Raw genomic sequence first — 12,800 nt, forward strand, 5'->3', positions numbered from 1 at the left:
ACTTAGCTTCACTTCAAAGGCCCGGCTTGTTCACACCCACATGCCGCTCTGCCCCGCTCCGCCCCCTCCCCTGAGTCATCCTGCCTGCCCCTTCCCGCCGTGTCGCATTTCTCCTCCCCCCTCCCCTCTCCCCTCTCCCCTCTCTTCCCTCCGTCTTGTTTTCTTTGATGCTGGTATTGCTGGCAGCGGCATTGCGCTTGGAGGGACAGCAACAACATAAAACTGACCATGAAGTTAATCACAGGACCCTGCAGCCGAAGGCTTCGTGCACTGAGCCCTCCCGGCATACACATAATTTTATCGCTCTCTTTCTCTCGCGCTCTCCCTACATCTATAGCTCCCCCTCCCTCTCTCCTGTCTTCCTCTGTCTCACTCTAACTGTGTTCCTCCCTCTGTCTCACTCCCCCTCTCTTTTTCCTCCTCTCTCCCTCCCTCTCCGTCTCGCAGCTTAGATTCACGTTTCTGCCTGTTTCACTCTCTCTTCCAACTCTCACCCCCCTCTCCATTTACTTACACAAATCTCGCAGATACCCCAAGCAGCGGTGCACGCAGTACCAATCCTTCTGTTATGCCACATCTCGCAGCTTAGATTCTTTCGCTCTTTCTTTTAACTCTCCACGTTTCTGCCTGTTTCACTCTCTCTTTTAACTCTCACCCCCCTCTCCATTTACTTACACAAATCTCGCAGATACCCCAAGCAGCGGTGCACGCAGTACCAATCCTTCTGTTATGCCACATCTCGCAGCTTAGATTCATTCGCTCTTTCTTTTAACTCTCCACGTTTCTTCCTGTTTCACTCTCTCTTTTAACTCTCACCCCCCTCTCCATTTACTTACACATATCTCGCAGATACCCCAAGCAGCGGTGCACGCAGTACCAATCCTTCTGTTATGCCACATCTCGCAGCTTAGATTCATTCCCTCTTTCTTTTAACTCCCCACGTTTCTGCCTGTTTCACTCTCTCTTCCAACTCTCACCCCCCTCTCCATTTACGTTTCTGCCTGTTTCACTCAGCCACGCAACGCCACTCAGGCACGCAACGCCACTCACGCACGCAACGCCACTCAGCCACGCAACGCCACTCAGCCACGCAACGCCACTCACCCACGCAACGCCACTCAGCCACGCAACGCCACTCACCCACGCAACGCCACTCACCCACGCAACGCCACTCATGCACGCCACTCACACACGCAACGCCACGCACACATGCAACGCCACTCAGCCACTCACTGCCACTCTGCCACGCAACGCCACTCAGCCACGCAACGCCACTCAGCCACGCAACGCCACTCAGCCACGCAACGCCACTCACCCACGCAACGCCACTCAGCCACGCAACGCCACTCACCCACGCAACGCCACTCACCCACGCAACGCCACTCACCCACGCAACGCCACTCACCCACGCAACGCCACTCACCCACGCAACGCCACTCAGCCACGCAACGCCACTCAGCCACGCAACGCCACTCAGCCACGCAACGCCACTCACCCATGCAACGCCACTCACCCACGCAACGCCACTCACCCACGCAACGCCACTCACCCACGCAACGCCACTCACCCACGCAACGCCACTCACCCACGCAACGCCACTCTGGCACGCAACGCCACTCTGGCACGCAACGCCACTCTGGCACGCAACGCCACTCAGCCACGCAACGCCACTCAGCCACGCAACGCCACTCAGCCACGCAACGCCACTCAGCCACGCAACGCCACTCAGCCACGCAACGCCACTCACCCACGCAACGCCACTCAGCCACGCAACGCCACTCAGCCACGCAACGCCACTCACCCACGCAACGCCACTCTGGCACGCAACGCCACTCTGGCACGCAACGCCACTCTGGCACGCAACGCCACTCTGGCACGCAACGCCACTCTGGCACGCAACGCCACTCACCCACGCAACGCCACTCACCCACGCAACGCCACTCCCCCACGCAACGCCACTCCCCCACGCAACGCCACTCACCCACGCAACGCCACTCAGCCACGCAACGCCACTCAGCCACGCAACGCCACTCAGCCATGCAACGCCACTCAGCCACGCAACGCCACTCACCCACTCAACGCCACTCTGGCACGCAACGCCACTCTGGCACGCAACGCCACTCTGGCACGCAACGCCACTCACCCACGCAACGCCACTCACCCACGCAACGCCACTCACCCACGCAACGCCACTCAGCCACGCAACGCCACTCAGCCACGCAACGCCACTCAGCCACACAACGCCACTCACACACGCAACGCCACTCACACGCAACGCCACTCACCCACGCAACGCCACTCAGCCACGCAACGCCACTCACCCACGCAACGCCACTCACCCACGCAACGCCACTCACCCACGCAACGCCACTCACCCACGCAACGCCACTCACCCACGCAACGCCACTCACACACGCCACTCACACACGCAACGCCACGCACACATGCAACGCCACTCAGCCACGCACTGCCACTCTGCCACGCAACGCCACTCAGCCACGCAACGCCACTCAGCCACGCAACGCCACTCACACACGCAACGCCACTCACACGCAACGCCACTCACACACGCAACGCCACTCACCCACGCAACGCCACTCACCCACGCAACGCCACTCACCCACGCAATGCCACTCTGGCACGCAACGCCACTCTGGCACGCAACGCCACTCACCCACGCAACGCCACTCACACACGCAACGCCACTCACACGCAACGCCACTCACACACGCAACGCCACTCACCCACGCAACGCCACTCACCCACGCAACGCCACTCACCCACGCAATGCCACTCTGGCACGCAACGCCACTCTGGCACGCAACGCCACTCACCCACGCAACGCCACTCACCCACGCAACGCCACTCACCCACGCAACGCCACTCACCCACGCAACGCCACTCACCCACGCAACGCCACTCAGCCACGCAACGCCACTCACCCACGCAATGCCACTCTGCCACGCAACGCCACTCACCCACGCAATGCCACTCTGGCACGCAACGCCACTCTGGCACGCAACGCCACTCACCCACGCAACGCCACTCACACACGCAACGCCACTCACACGCAACGCCACTCACACACGCAACGCCACTCACCCACGCAACGCCACTCACCCACGCAACGCCACTCACCCACGCAATGCCACTCTGGCACGCAACGCCACTCTGGCACGCAACGCCACTCACCCACGCAACGCCACTCACCCACGCAACGCCACTCACCCACACAACGCCACTCAGCCACGCAACGCCACTCAGCCACGCAACGCCACTCAGCCACGCAACGCCACTCACCCACGCAATGCCACTCTGCCACGCAACGCCACTCAGCCACGCAACGCCACTCAGCCACGCAACGCCACTCACACACGCAACGCCACTCACACGCAACGCCACTCACACACGCAACGCCACTCACCCACGCAACGCCACTCACCCACGCAACGCCACTCACCCACGCAATGCCACTCTGGCACGCAACGCCACTCTGGCACGCAACGCCACTCACCCACGCAACGCCACTCACCCACGCAACGCCACTCACCCACGCAACGCCACTCACCCACGCAACGCCACTCACCCACGCAACGCCACTCAGCCACGCAACGCCACTCAGCCACGCAACGCCACTCACCCACGCAACGCCACTCACACACGCAACGCCACTCACACGCAACGCCACTCACCCACGCAACGCCACTCAGCCACGCAACGCCACTCAGCCACGCAACGCCACTCAGCCACGCAACGCCACTCACCCACGCAACGCCACTCACCCACGCAACGCCACTCACCCACGCAACGCCACTCACCCACGCAACGCCACTCACCCACGCAACGCCACTCACCCACGCAACGCCACTCAGCCACGCAACGCCACTCAGCCACGCAACGCCACTCAGCCACGCAACGCCACTCAGCCACGCAACGCCACTCAGCCACGCAACGCCACTCAGCCACGCAACGCCACTCAGCCACGCAACGCCACTCACCCACGCAACGCCACTCACCCACGCAATGCCACTCACCCACGCAACGCCACTCAGCCACGCAACGCCACTCACACACGCCACTCACACACGCAACGACGCAGCAACAAACACGGAGGAATAACACACCTTTACCGCACGAACATTCACATCAATTTGGAAAAAGCCCCGTTGACGCATGTCAAATGCAACGCTACGTCACACAACGTAGAGCTGCGATTGGCTAAAAATTACGTAACGCTCATAATTACATCACCATCAATTAAAAAATAGAACGCTAACATCCCTTACGTAACAAACGTAAAGGGAATACATTGCGTAATACCCTTTACTAGAACAGAAAAAAAAAAACTTTTAATTACATACACTAAATAATTTTAGAAACGTATACACAAGCCAAGTGCGACCAAAAAACACGTACGGCAAAACGGAACACAATCCATGGCAACAAATACACCAAAATAGCAGCCATTGATAAAATAAAAATCAAATGCAAGAAGCCAGGCAGAAAGTACATGCGAGCAGAGAGACCTAATAAAATAATTACATTAGCTTTACAATAAGCAAATCAATAAACAAAAGTATAAAAGTCACAAAGACACGCTTCAATATTATGCAAATTAATTTGTCATTACCTGTCCATCGTAGCAGCTCATTCCCTGAAATAAAGAAAATATAAAAAAGAAAACACACAAAGAGAACATACACAGTGCATACATAAAACTTTTCACTACAACAATAAACAAACCAAAAAAAAAACTGTGCACGCACTACCAATCCTTCCGTTATGCCAGATCTCACAATCTTCCATCACACACGGAGCTGCTCCAGCACAGGCAACGGCAATGCAAGCTTCACTCAAACACGGAGCAGGTACAGCACAGGCAACAGCATTCCCTTACACATGGAACAGGTACAGCACCGAGAGCTGCAGTGCAATCTTCCCTCACACATACATCAGGTACAGCACAGCCGGCAGCAGTGCAAGCTTCCCTCACACACAGAGCAGGTACAGCACAGGCAGCAGCAGTGCAAGCTTCCCTCACACATAGATCAGGTACAGCACAGGCGGCAGCAGTGCAAGCTTCTCTTACACATGCAACAGGTACAGCACCGACAGCAGCAGTGCAAGCTTCCATCACACACGGAGCAGGTATAGCACAGGCAACGGCAATGCAAGCTTCACTCAAACACGGAGCAGGTACAGCACAGCCAACAGCAGTGCAAGCTTCCCTTACACATGGAACAGGTACAGCACCGACAGCAGCAGTGCAAGCTTCCCTCACACATACATCAGGTACAGCACAGGCAGCTGCAGTGCAAGCTTCCATCACACACGGAGCAGGTATAGCACAGGCAACGGCAATGCAAGCTTCACTCAAACACGGAGCAGGTACAGCACAGGCAACAGCAGTGCAAGCTTCCCTTACACATGGAACAGGTACAGCACCGACAGCAGCAGTGCAAGCTTCCCTCACACATACATCAGGTACAGCACAGGCAGCTGCAGTGCAAGCTTCCATCACACACGGAGCAGGTACTGCACAGGCAACGGCAATGCAAGCTTCACTCAAACACGGAGCAGGTACAGCACAGCCAACAGCAGTGCAAGCTTCCCTTACACATGGAACAGGTACAGCACCGACAGCAGCAGTGCAAGCTTTCATCACACATACATCAGGTACAGCACAGGCGGCAACAGTGCAAGCTTCCCTCACACACGGAGCAGGTACAGCACAGCATACCCTCAGACCCTCACCCTCAACACCTCACCCTCACTAACTTCACCCTTATCACCTCACCCACAATTCCACACCCTCACTCACCCTCACCGTCACTCACCCTCACTCACACTCAACACATCACCCTCATCTACACTCAACATCACCATCACTCACCCTCAACATCTCATCCTTAACACCTCACTCTTAACACCTCACTCACCCTCACTCATCCTCAACAAGTCACACTCACTCACCCTTAACACCTCACCCTCACCCTCAATACCATTCAACACCTCACCCTCACCTTCACTCAACATCACCCTCACTCACCCTCAACGACTCACCCTCAGTTACACACACTAACACTCAAAAACGCAACAGCACTCTGCCTCTCCATCATTCACACACTATCCATCATTCACACACTATCCATCTTTCAGAAACTCTGCATCATTCACCCACTCACCATCATTCACCCAATCTCCATCATTCACCCAATCTCCATCATTCACCCAATCTACAGCATTCACCCAATCTACAGCATTCACCCAATAGACAGCATTCACCCAATCTGCAGCATTCACCCAATCTGCAGCATTCACCCAATCTGCAGCATTCACCCAATCTGCAGCATTCACCCAATCTGCAGCATTCACCCACTCTGCAGCATTCACCCACTCTGCAGCATTCACCCACTCTGCAGCATTCACCCACTCTGCAGCATTCACCCACTCTGCAGCATTCACCCACTCTGCAGCATTCACCCACTCTGCAGCATTCACCCACTCTGCAGCATTCACCCACTCTGCAGCATTCACCCACTCTGCAGCATTCACCCACTCTGCAGCATTCACCCACTCTGCAGCATTCACCCACTCTGCAGCATTCACCCACTCTGCAGCATTCACCCACTCTGCAGCATTCACCCACTCTGCAGCATTCACCCACTCTGCAGCATTCACCCACTCTGCAGCATACACCCACTCTGCAGCATTCACCCACTCTGCAGCATTCACCCACTCTGCAGCATTCACCCACTCTGCAATTTGAGGAATGTTAGGCCATTTTCTTACACATAAAGAAATTTCAGGACGGAAAACAAGGGGGTCGACGGAGTATAGCATCAGATACATTAGACACAAAAAAAACTTAACATCATTGACCTAAAAGGATGCAAGGATGTTAATCAGTCTTCGGGCCAAAAAGTAAATTTAATTCGTACGATATTACAACACTATTACACAAAGGAAACAAATACAAATATGTGGCAGGAAGCGAGGACGAGGAGATACAAAGACACAAGTGAAACAGGCAACTTTTTCGCCGGGCAATAAACAAGCACTATTCATCCGGAGAATGGGACGGTTTAAAGACAGTAGTCAACAGTTACACAAAAAACCGGACGCATACAACAATAGCACTTCTTCTCACGGAATTCCGTCTAATATAAAGCAAATATGACGAAATAAACAAAAATTCAGAAACAATCAAATTTTTCAGAGGGAAATAAACAAGAACGATTCATCCGGAAAATGGGACGCATTGAATACAATAGTCGAGATTTACACAAAAAAAGAAACGCTTAACACAATAGCATTTATCCAGACGGAATTAGTTCAAATACAATAAAACATATTACGAACATAGAAAGAGTCAGTCACAAAAATCTAACGAAAAATACATTAGTTCACTGTACATGTCGTTCATACATTGCTAAAAATACTACAGTCAGCAAAGACACAAAGTTTCATTTCATACTTCAAGTACGTCAATAACAAATTATCCGACTACTTCAGCATCACACAAAAAAATAATAAAAAAAAAACTTACATCAATATATTACAACACATTTACCACTTCGAAATGAAACAAACCCCTTTTGTATGTCAAATTACCAAAAAAAGGACATTAATACATTACATTACAGTTTAACAAAACATATGCATTACACATCGCCAATAAAAAACACTACTTTATGTTACATTACAAACATTTACAAATATTACGAGTGAATTAAATAAATTTAGCAAGTATTTAAATTTTACATAGTATATATACTACATTACATTACATTAAAATAAACTTAGGAATACATTCTTACCTGTCAAACGACGCAGCAACACCACCGGGACAAGAACACGCCTTCCGCGCACCAACATTCTCGATCAATGGGGAATTCAACGGTTGACGTATGCAAATCGGAACGCCACGTCAAAAACGTCGCGCTCCGATTGGCTAGAAAAATACGTAAACAAAAAACACACACAACTCAAAAATAAACTAGACCGCTAAACATAGCAGACGTCGACGTGACGCTATACGTCGGCCATTTTAAAAAAAAAATAAAAACGAGACTACACAAACATGTTACAAAACATACACATAGTTAGTACAATACATACACATTTAAAATTACATACTAATATACACATAAGACTGAAGTAATACAAAGGGGACACCTTTAGTTACAAACAACACATTACTTAATTATTATTAACATATACACACACTCTTAACATCACCCTCACACAACAAAACTATCACACTCTTTCACACACGCTCAGTAACGCTAAAACAACCACGCAACGCCACTCAGGCACGCAACGCCACTCACGCACGCAACGCCACTCAGCCACGCAACGCCACTCACCCACGCAACGCCACTCAGCCACGCAACGCCACTCACCCACGCAACGCCACTCACCCACGCAACGCCACTCACCCACGCAACGCCACTCATGCACGCCACTCACACACGCAACGCCACGCACACATGCAACGCCACTCAGCCACTCACTGCCACTCTGCCACGCAACGCCACTCAGCCACGCAACGCCACTCAGCCACGCAACGCCACTCAGCCACGCAACGCCACTCAGCCACGCAACGCCACTCAGCCACGCAACGCCACTCACCCACGCAACGCCACTCACCCACGCAACGCCACTCATGCACGCCACTCACACACGCAACGCCACGCACACATGCAACGCCACTCAGCCACTCACTGCCACTCAGCCACTCACTGCCACTCTGCCACGCAACGCCACTCAGCCACGCAACGCCACTCAGCCACGCAACGCCACTCACCCACGCAACGCCACTCAGCCACGCAACGCCACTCAGCCACGCAACGCCACTCACCCACGCAACGCCACTCACCCACGCAACGCCACTCACCCACGCAACGCCACTCACCCACGCAACGCCACTCAGCCACGCAACGCCACTCAGCCACGCAACGCCACTCAGCCACGCAACGCCACTCACCCACGCAACGCCACTCACCCACGCAACGCCACTCACCCACGCAACGCCACTCACCCACGCAACGCCACTCACCCACGCAACGCCACTCACCCACGCAACGCCACTCACCCATGCAACGCCACTCACCCACGCAACGCCACTCTGGCACGCAATGCCACTCTGGCACGCAACGCCACTCTGGCACGCAACGCCACTCTGGCACGCAACGCCACTCTGGCACGCAACGCCACTCTGGCACGCAACGCCACTCACCCACGCAACGCCACTCACCCACGCAACGCCACTCAGCCACGCAACGCCACTCAGCCACGCAACGCCACTCAGCCACGCAACGCCACTCACCCACGCAACGCCACTCACCCACGCAACGCCACTCACCCACGCAACGCCACTCACCCACGCAACGCCACTCTGGCACGCAACGCCACTCTGGCACGCAACGCCACTCTGGCACGCAACGCCACTCTGGCACGCAACGCCACTCTGGCACGCAACGCCACTCTGGCACGCAACGCCACTCACCCACGCAACGCCACTCACCCACGCAACGCCACTCAGCCACGCAACGCCACTCAGCCACGCAACGCCACTCAGCCATGCAACGCCACTCAGCCACGCAACGCCACTCACCCACGCAACGCCACTCACCCACGCAACGCCACTCACCCACGCAACGCCACTCTGGCACGCAACGCCACTCTGGCACGCAACGCCACTCTGGCACGCAACGCCACTCACCCACGCAACGCCACTCACCCACGCAACGCCACTCACCCACGCAACGCCACTCAGCTACGCAACGCCACTCAGCCACGCAACGCCACTCACCCACGCAACGCCACTCACCCACGCAACGCCACTCACCCACGCAACGCCACTCACCCACGCAACGCCACTCACCCACGCAACGCCACTCAGCCACGCAACGCCACTCAGCCACGCAACGCCACTCAGCCACGCAACGCCACTCACCCACGCAACGCCACTCACCCACGCAACGCCACTCACTCACGCAACGCCACTCACCCACGCAACGCCACTCACCCACGCAACGCCACTCAGCCACGCAACGCCACTCACACACGCCACTCACACACGCAACGCCACGCACACATGCAACGCCACTCAGCCACGCACTGCCACTCTGCCACGCAACGCCACTCAGCCACGCAACGCCACTCACACACGCAACGCCACTCACACGCAACGCCACTCACACACGCAACGCCACTCACCCACGCAACGCCACTCACCCACGCAACGCCACTCAACCACGCAATGCCACTCTGGCACGCAACGCCACTCTGGCACGCAACGCCACTCACCCACGCAACGCCACTCACCCACGCAATGCCACTCACCCACACAACGCCACTCACCCACGCAACGCCACTCACCCACGCAACGCCACTCAGCCACGCAACGCCACTCAGCCACGCAACGCCACTCAGCCACGCAACGCCACTCACCCACGCAACGCCACTCACACACGCAACGCCACTCACACGCAACGCCACTCAACCACGCAACGCCACTCAGCCACGCAACGCCACTCAGCCACGCAACGCCACTCAGCCACGCAACGCCACTCACCCACGCAACGCCACTCACCCACGCAACGCCACTCACCCACGCAACGCCACACCCCACAATAAAACATATTACGAACATAGAAAGAGTCAGTCACAAAAATCTAACGAAAAATACATTAGTTCACTGTACATGTCGTTCATACATTGCTAAAAATACTACAGTCAGCAAAGACACAAAGTTTCATTTCATACTTCAAGTACGTCAATAACAAATTATCCGACTACTTCAGCATCACACAAAAAAAAAAAAAAAAAACAACTTACATCAATATATTACAACACATTTACCACTTCGAAATGAAACAAACCCCTTTTGTATGTCAAATTACCAAAAAAAGGACATTAATACATTACATTACAGTTTAACAAAACATATGCATTACACATCGGCAATAAAAAACACTACTTTATGTTACATTACAAACATTTACAAATATTACGAGTGAATTAAATAAATTTAGCAAGTATTTAAATTTTACATAGTATATATACTACATTACATTACATTAAAATAAACTTAGGAATACATTCTTACCTGTCAAACGACGCAGCAACACCACCGGGACAAGAACACGCCTTCCGCGCACCAACATTCTCGATCAATGGGGAATTCAACGGTTGACGTATGCAAATCGGAACGCTACGTCAAAAACGTCGCGCTCCGATTGGCTAGAAAAATACGTAAACAAAAAACACACACAACTCAAAAATAAACTAGACCGCTAAACATAGCAGACGTCGACGTGACGCTATACGTCGGCCATTTTAAAAAAAAAATAAAAACGAGACTACACAAACATGTTACAAAACATACACATAGTTAGTACAATACATACACATTTAAAATTACATACTAATATACACATAAGACTGAAGTAATACAAAGGGGACACCTTTAGTTACAAACAACACATTACTTAATTATTATTAACATATACACACACTCTTAACATCACCCTCACACAACAAAACTATCACACTCTTTCACACACGCTCAGTAACGCTAAAACAACATCTCCCTCATACACCATCACACACCTTCAGCCTCACACACACTTACTCACCCTCACACTAACACACTCACACACTCTCTTACGCAAATAACTTCACTCATCCTCCCCCCCTCACACCCCCTAACACTCTACGCGATTGCAGCCTGGAATCCCTGATAAATTTTCTTGTATCCGTGGCTGGCATTCAGTCATCCCAACGTAAACTGGTGCATTTGTCTTTTCTTTGCTGAAAATAATTTTCTATACTTCTATTGCATGATTGATTGAAATACTTTATCGGACAATCGTTCACATTCTAGATAGGCAACTTGTACATCACACCCCTCGATGCATTTCGGGTTCGCGCCTTGTCCTTCCTCAAATGGTAAATACTTTTAGGGATGAAAAGGCGCCGGGTCCTGCTGCGTTGTTTTCATTTATATTTCAGACTCGTGCTGTCAATGTCTCAACTACGCTTAAACACACAGGACAAAAAATGACAGTTTATTAAATGTATAATTCTGTTTTTATCAGCTCTGAAGTAGCCTCCCTACCGAGCGAGTGCTATTTTATAACAATAAATACAACACATAAGCTCACAATTTTTTTTGTAAAATGTACCTATCGCATTTCATTCTTTTTCACATATAAGAAGATAATTGGGCTTTTCACGGGCAATCAGTAAGACGCTACCTCACCCTCACTGACACTCACTCACACTCAATCACTCTCACCCTCACTCACCAGCAACACCTCACCCTCAACGCCTCACCCTCAAATCCTCACTCACCCTCACTCTCACTCATCCTCAATCACCCTCAACATCACACACTCACTCACCCTCACTCACCCTCAACACCTCACCCTCACTCACCCTCAACTCCTCACTCACCCTCATTCTCACTCATCCTCACTCAACCACCCTCAACTTCAATGACCCTCAACGCCTCACCCAACACCTCACCTTCACTCACCATCAACATCTCACCCTCACTCACCCACAAAACATCAGCCTCAACACCTCACCCTCAATCACTCACCCTCAACAATTCACCCACACTCACCCTCCCTCACCCTCAATTCCTCACCCACACCCTCAACACTTCACCCTAAACACGTCACTCATCCTCAACGCCTCCCCCTCCCCCTCACTCACCCTCACCCTCACTCACCCTCAACACCTCACCATCACTAACACTCAACACCTCACCCTCACTAACTCACACT

The 12,800-nt window shown here is 52.7% G+C and overlaps 1 protein-coding gene across 2 annotated transcripts in view; it reads right to left on the reverse strand.

Annotated features, from left to right (window-relative positions):
- LOC144781516 (zinc finger FYVE domain-containing protein 1-like) overlaps positions 1-12,800 on the reverse strand; it is a 120,735-nt gene that overhangs the window by 74,437 nt on the left and 33,498 nt on the right. The gene's annotated exons all lie outside the window — the stretch shown is intronic.

The sequence above is a fragment of the Lissotriton helveticus genome, chromosome 9 (assembly GCF_964261635.1).
Source record: "Lissotriton helveticus chromosome 9, aLisHel1.1, whole genome shotgun sequence".
Taxonomy (NCBI): Eukaryota; Metazoa; Chordata; class Amphibia; order Caudata; family Salamandridae; genus Lissotriton; species Lissotriton helveticus.